Genomic DNA, 8,062 nt, shown 5'->3' with positions numbered 1-8,062 from the left:
ATTCTGTGACCCTGTTTCCATAGAAGCTCAGGCCGTTCCCCACCAAGCAACGCCGACCAGCTACTCACAGTGTATGTGGAGGGGGGGAGGTGTTAATATGGCAGCCTTCTCAAACCTGGTATCCTCCAGATGTGTTGGACTACAATTCCCACCTTCCCCTCCAAGAAACTACTTTTTCAGGAGCACAGTTACTAACAAAACATATTGCATTAGGCAATAATTAACATGCACTTCTACTAATGTGGTTTATTTAATTGAATGTTTAAAAAAAAGGATGTCGTATGAAATATGTAGGGGAAACTACAACGGACCTAAGAACAAGATTCCATAACCACAAATCTGTGATTCTTACCAAAAAACTGGAGCAGACGTTTCACCTCACTTTCACATGGTCTCTAGGATTTACAGTTGCTTCCAACAAAACAAACAAGAGACAATGACATGCTTGACAAAAGGGAAAATTTCTGGATCCATAGACAGAGAACTCAGTCCAAATGGCCTTAATCTGGAGGACAATTTGTAGGCATTATACCACTCATACCTCTGGAGTTTTTTCTCCAGAGGAACTTCTATCTTCAGGCATTCCAAACTGCCACTCCTGATATCCATTTAACAGCACAGCTACTGATAAGGGCAGAAGCCGAAACATTTAGCTTAAATACAGTCAGGGCCAGAAATACTGGAACAAGGATAACTGTTTTGGCAGTTGGCCTCTGTACACCACCACATTGAAGTTGAAAGGAAACACACCCAGATGGGAGCGAAGTCAGGACTTTCAGAGGTAATTCAAAGGGTTTGACAAAAGTGTGGCACTAACCATTCAGGAAGGACAGCCAGTGGCATGCGCACACACCCATCGTCGGTGGCTCATGAGTAATGGAACAAACCAACATCATCTCAAACTTAAGGGTTGCCTTTAATACCTGGATGAAAATCCTTTGCAGTCAATGACTGCCTGAAGTCTGGAACCCATGGACATGACCAAATGCTGAGTTTCCTCCCTCGAGATGCTTTGCCGGGACTTTACTGCAGCTGGCTTCAGCTTAGGGATGTACAAAAGTCACTTACCGTTTCGCGGATCTGCTTTGCGGTGGGGGGGGAGGCGCTCCGTCCCTTCCCCCCCGGAATCCTGCCTGGCCAGCTCCGCTCCACGGGGATTCTGCAGAGCTGCCAGCCAGCTCCGCCGGCAGACGGACATCCGGCCGCTGGGCAGCAGGGACGCAAATGGCGGCGGCCCTGTACTTAACCGTACAGGGCGTTTGCATCCCTGTACTTAAAGGCATTTGCGTCCCTGTACTTAACCGTGATAGGCTACGTAAATATTTACATAGCTTATCACGGCAAAGTAAAAAAAAAACGCGTAAAAAAAACACGTACGCAAATGGTGGCGGCTACGGCGGCCGCCATTTGTGTTCGCTATTTTTCGCCGTTCTAGCCTACACAAATATTTACATAGGCTAGAACGGCTAAAAATAGCGAACTCAAGTGGTGGCCGCCGTAGCCGCCGCCGTTTGTGTACGCTGCGCCCAGCCGCAGCCGGCCAGGAGACCAGCCACCCCCGCCCCTGCTGACTGACTTGGCCATTGAAGAACATCCCACTTCTTTGCCTGGAGAAACTCTTGGGTAGCTTTTGCTGTATGTTTTGGGTCATTATCCATCTGCAATATGAAGCAGCGTCCTATCAGTTTGGCAGCATTCTGCTGAATCTGAGCAGAAAGTATAGCCCTATGCACTTCAGAATGCATCCTGTTGCTTTTCTCAGCAGTTAGGTCATCAATAAACACCAGTGACCCTGTTCCATTGGCAGCCACACATGCCCATGCCATAACACTGCCTCCGCCATGTTTGACAGATGATGTGGTATGCTTTGGATCATGAGCTGTTCCTTTCCTTCTCCATGCTTTTCTCTTCCCATCATTCTGGTACAAGTTAATCTTCGTTTCATCAGTCCAAAGAACCTTCTTCCAGAACCGGGCAGGCTTTTTTAGGTGTTTGCTGACAAAGGCTAATCTGGTCTGTCTGTTCTTGAGAGTTACCAGTGGTTTGCACCTTGTTGTGAGGCCTCTGTATTTACATTCATAAAGCCATCTCTTGACTGTAGTTGTTGACAATGACATGCCTACCTCCTCAAGAGCATTCTTGACCTGGCAAGATGTTGTGAAAGGGTTCCTCTTCACCATGAGCAGAATTCTGCAGTCATCCACTTTAGTTGTCTTCCGTGGTCTGCCAGGCCTTTTGCTGTTGCTGAGCTTGCCAGTTAATTCCTTCTTTTTCAGGATGTTCCAAACTGTTGTACTGGCCACTCCCACTGTTTTTGCTATCTCTCTGTGATGGTTTTATTTTGTTTCCTCAGCCTAATGATGGCCTCCTTCACTCACATGGAATCTCTTTGGACCTCATGTTGGGAGTTCCAGTGAACAGCTACCAAATGCAAATGTAACCCTCAGAACCACCTCCAGGCCTTTCATCTGCTTGATTGGTCATGGGGTACCCAGGAAACAGGCCACACCTGGCCATGCAGCTGCTCGTCAGCCATTTGTTCCAGTACTTATGAGCCACCAATGATGGGGGGGGTGTATGCCACTGGCTGTCCTTCCTGAATGGTTAGTGCCCCACTTTTGTCAAACTCCTTGAATTACAGCTGGAAGCCCTGACTTTGCTCCCATCTGGGTGTGTTTCCTTTCAACTTCAATGTGGTGGTGTACAGAGACCAACTACCAAAACAGTTATCCTTGTTCCAATATTTCTGGCCCTGACTGTATATATACAGTCAATACCCTATTCAATACCCTATTGTTAGTCTCTCTCTCTCTCTCTCTCTCTCAACATCCTGAGACTTTGTCTCTTCACTCCATAGGGTTATTTTGGAAGTTCTCCAGTTTTGTCTGACCCTGGGAGTTGTAGTCCAACGTATCTGGAGTGCCCTAGTTTGGGCAAGGCAGTTCTACAGGAAACCCACCCACTGACGCTGGCTAGAGAGATGTCATGCTGTCATGGATAGAGTGTTGGACTTGGAGCTGGACCAAGGAGATCAGGATTCCAGCCCACACTCAACTATGAAGCTCATTAGGTGGCCTTGGGCTAATTACTATATTTTAATCTAACTGGCCTCTCACAGTGTGAGAATGGTTTCCAACTGGCAAGCAAAATGGCCTGGCTTGTTTGTTTGTTTGTTTGTGGTCTTGTTGTTGTTGTTGCTTTCAGCCCATAGTCAGAAAAGGAAAGGGCAAGCCATTTCCATAGGTTTTAGCTGTACAGTTCAGGTGAACAGGCACCCCACACATCCCAGCCCAACAAAAACTGCTGTGGTCAGTCTTGGCAGGTTTCCATGTCATGGTTTGACCTGAAGTTTCAAGGCGTTAGATTCCTTCTCAGGGTCTCATGGGGAAGGAATTAAAATGTCCAGGTGAAAGGCCATAAATAGCCAAGCAAGCTGTTTTCAAAAGAGGCAAGCTGGAAGGGCCCCGCAGCTCCAATCTTCTTCTAGAATGTTTTCTATATAGTACCACATGTGAACTAGGATAAATTTTTCCTACTGATTTTTACCTTGCCACACCAGGCCACATAGGGTGGCCACATACACATTTCCCAAAAAACAGGAATTGCATCACTAGCAAAACAAAACAAGTCGACAAATGTGGACACAAATGTGCATAAAATTTACATATGCTAATTTACATGTATAAATGCAAATCTAGAAATCATTACTATAATTTCAGTTGAAATACAGGACATCTCGCTATAGTGGGGAAGGCTGTGAGGACTAGGTGACTTGTGGTGCTGCTCAATCTGCTTAGGCCCAGGTGCTCACTCTCAATGGACCACTTCAAGGCCCTTCCCTGCTCTCCCTTCCGATGGTTCTTTATCTTTAAACCAGACTTGGACTGGACAGTCCTTCAAAAAAAACGACTGTCCTCTGACAGCCCCTCAAATAAAGGACTATCCTCTGTAAAATAGGTCACTTGGACATCCTAACTGGCTGCAACAGATTTGTCCCCCTGATTCACCAGATGCTGCCAGGCCTGTCATATGACCCATCTGGCAGCACTGGGCATCAGCCCCTGACCTGCCAGTGCCCCCAATTCAAGGTGGCCATGTGTCTTTCTTTACAGAGGGCAGTCCTCTATTTGAACGAGTGTCAGAAAATAGTCCTCTGTCCAAAGGCAACTTCTATTTGGAAGGCTGTCCAATCAAAGTCCAGATTATATATAAAGAACCATCAGAAGGGAAGGTGGGGAGAGGCCTCGAAGTTGCCCATCAACATTCAGCCTCTGGACAGCAGACTGAGTAGGTGCACACAGTCCCTAGTGGTCCCGATCTTCCCCACTAGGGTGAGATGAACTGCATTTTTACTTATCTGATCGTATTTCTAAATGTGTATATATACTTCAATATTAACATATGCACATTTTATGGAGATCTGCATGCCCTTTTTTCTGCTTTTTGGGCGAGACATTAATGGCCACCCCATCACAATCTAACAAGCACAACCCCAAAATTCCCAGACTCTCTCCCCACCTAAATCTCAGGGCTTGATCCTTCAGGGACTTGGAAATCCTGTTGCCCCCTAGTCCTGCTAAAGCTCTCCCCAACCCCAGGCACCCGAATGTTGGATTTGAAGAGCTGGCCATGCAGGCGAGCCCTCTGCCATTTTCATTACCCAAAATATCCGAATGCAGTTTTGCTATGGGGCATTGTGGAAAAAGAAAATGGCAAGCAGCTCATAGGCCCAGCTGCCCAGTGTGGGGAGCCCAGGACCAATATTAGCAGTGGGCCCTGTTGGGGCGGCCTGAAGATGCCAGGTGCTGGAGCTCAACTTGGGCTACTCACCATCTTTCAACCTTGCAGGGTTGTTGTGAGGTTAAAATTGGGAAACTGTGTCAGCAGCCCTGAGCTCCTTGGACGAAGGGCAGAATAAAATGACCCTTGTTTGGAGGGGGGAAGGGGGCCCAGACCACCACCCCTTCCATTTTTCTTCAAGTATAGGCTCTCTTATAATCAGTGTAAACTCTACCTCCCCACTCCATTTCAGCAGTCTGAGAGTTCAGACACAGACATCTCCGTAATAAATACATAGATACTGGGGGGGGGGGCAACATGTGGCCCATAGACTGCATGAAACCCCCCTGACTTTTTCGCTGCCCCCACTGCCAGTGAAATGTGGTGCAGTTGCAGCAGAAAAAAATGTGAAGTGTGTGCTTTGTTTTCAAGCAAACTTGTGGGGGGGGGGGTCGTTGCCTGCAGTGCCAGATTTCAGTGGCAAAATCAGTGGCATAATGAGGGGGGCAGGCAGCCCCCGGTGGCATCTAGGGGTGGGTAATGCAGTCCTCTGACCCCCAGAAGCTACCCACTCCTGACATAGATGAATGCTGCTACCCATGCCATGAACTGATATCAATACATGATGAGTGAAAAAGACCCTTTTTTCAAAAGAGCGGTCTCTCAGAATTTGGCCACCACTCCAGTGCGTGCTTCCCATCCATGGAGTTGCAGGAGAAGCATTCTCTTTGGGAACAAGCTGTTGCACTGGATAACAGGAACACACACACCCCTCCAAACACAGAATCTTTTATTCCCCAATCTAGCACATGCACGTGCGTGTGATCAAATTGGTTAATGAGCTCGTGCTGTTGCTGTGGCAACTACAGCCACTCTCTGTCTCTCACCTCGTCCTTCCACCTGCCACCCAATTCTCTTTGCATTGATCTGGGGACATAGGAAACGCTATAAAATATTGAACCCGCATCCACAGCTGGGGACCTGCTCTCATTTCTTCGGCAGTATTTCCCCCTCTTTGTCTCTGTCACTTAATAACTTCCCGAAATTCTCAAAGGATGCCCTAGGATTATAGCGAACTGAGAACAACAGATGTCTTGCTTTATTGTATGTTTGGCAGTTCATAGATTGCAGGGGAAGGCGCCAATGGTAGGCATGGACGGGCACCTGCTGAGGGCCCACACCCCAGCAGGGGCCCACTGACAAGAGCCCCTTGGAGTGCTTCCTCTTCCCTACTGCAACCTGCTTATTCACCTGCCTTTCGCTCTGGCCCAGACAACAGTGAGAAGGAGCAGGAGATTCCCCTGCCTGCTTGCTCCCTGGCTCTCTGCCTGTCAAGCAAGCAAGTGGTAGCAATGACGAGAAAGAGGAGGAGCAACAGCAGCTGATGACAAGTTTTGGGGTGCTCTTGGACCCAGAACTGTCCCTTGAGGCACAGGCGAACTCAGTGGCACAGAGCACTTTTTATCAGCTTAGGCTAATATACCAACTACGCCCTTATCTGGACAGAGATAGCCTATCTACAGTTATCCATGCTCTGATAACCTCTCATCTGGATTACTGCAATACCTTATATGTGGAGCTGCCTCTGAAAACGGTCCAGAAATTTGTGAGATTGTTAATGGGGACTGGCCAACGAGATCATATTATGCCTGTACTTTCCCAGCTGCACTGGGTGCCAGTCCTTTTCCAGGCCCGATTCAAAGTGCTGGTATTAACATTCAAAGCCCTAATGGCTTGGGGCCAAGTTACCTGAAGGATCGCCTCCTCCCATATGTACCTGCCCGGACCTAAGATCATCTTCAGGGGCCCTTCTCCGGGACCCCCTGGCAAAAGAAGTGAGGCGGGTGGCTACCAGGAGAAAGACATTTTCTGCTGTGGCACTCCAGTTGTGGAACGAACTCCCTAGAGACGTTCACCTGGCGCCTACGGTGTACTCTTTCTGGTGCCGGGTGAAGACCTTTTTTTATTTTCCCAGGCATTTTTAGCTTTCCAGTTTTTTAGCTCTGCTGTCTTAAATCTGCTATTGCATTTTAAATATCTACACTGCTGCTCGTTTTACTCTGGTGGTATTTTTATAATGTAGTTTTATATCTATGATATTTTATATTGTATTTTCTGTTGTATTTTTGCGGTTTCAATTTTGTGAACCACCCAGAGACCCTTAGCTACTGGGTGGTATAAAAATGAAATACATACATACATACATACATACATAACATACGTAAGATAGACTCACTGAGGGAGGGGGCCTATGGAGGGTGTCTTGCTGAAGGGCCCTCAAAAACCTGGAGCCAACACTGATGGCCTCCCTCCCTACCATTTTAGAAAGTGCTTTGGTTACATGTGGGGGTGTCATGGGGTGTGGTTTGTGGATTTCATTAAGGATTTCCGTCCTTCCCCACCATAACTTGAGTACCAATGTTTGGTAGAGCTTGATAAGACTAATCATCATGTCACTGATTTCACTGGGCTTTCAAATAAGTAGCCCTAGGATAACAGCCTTCCTAGGACCTCAATCCTATGCTTGGTGCAAGTCATAGGAGGAGTGAAAAATAATTCTTAGAGAGAATCCCTCCATACAGCATTTGGTATGGCAGGGTTGGAAGGAGCGGTATGCCAGTTGCTAGAACAAGGGTGGGCAGCTTGCGGCCCTCCAGATACTTTGGCCTACAACTCCCATCAGCCTTGGCCAGCATAGTCAATGGTGAGGCATGCTGGGAGGTGTAGGCCAAAACATCTGGAGGGCCACCACATGCCCACCCCTGAGGAAAGAGTGTGAGCAGAGTATGGGCAGCAGTAGGAGGACCAATACAGCAGTGGGTTTGGTGGAATCCTATGTCCCAGCACTGGGGCAACACTGCAGTGGTGAAACAAGAGCAATTACCAGCATCCAACCCATTTACTTAATGGAGAGCTCCTCTTACTGGACAGGCAGGCTGAATCAGGAACAGAGGGCCCCATGTGGGCTGTGCCACTTTACTGGGCTACACCGGATGACAGATACTTTGCACTGGCCATAGGATTGGGTTGCATGCAATAAGTCCCACGTATTTCAGTTTGGGCTGCTGTTGTGTTGGTACAACACTACTGGCTGAGCCATGGGATAATGACTAGCCTACATTATGGAGCCCTGTACCCTCCAACATTTCATAGATGCAAAGAGGAAGACTTGGATGTTTGACCGCAACATCTGTTCTCATACCAAGGGTCGCTCCTCGTTACACATCACCAAAGACTCTTCCCTGCCTGCTGCCAATTGGATGCATTGACTCTCCAATTGCCT

Source organism: Heloderma suspectum, chromosome 2 (assembly GCF_057233095.1).
Source record: "Heloderma suspectum isolate Gila_16-S chromosome 2, 16-S_ref, whole genome shotgun sequence".
In the NCBI taxonomy this organism is placed as follows: domain Eukaryota; kingdom Metazoa; phylum Chordata; class Lepidosauria; order Squamata; family Helodermatidae; genus Heloderma; species Heloderma suspectum.
This window is presented reverse-complemented; position numbering follows the sequence as displayed.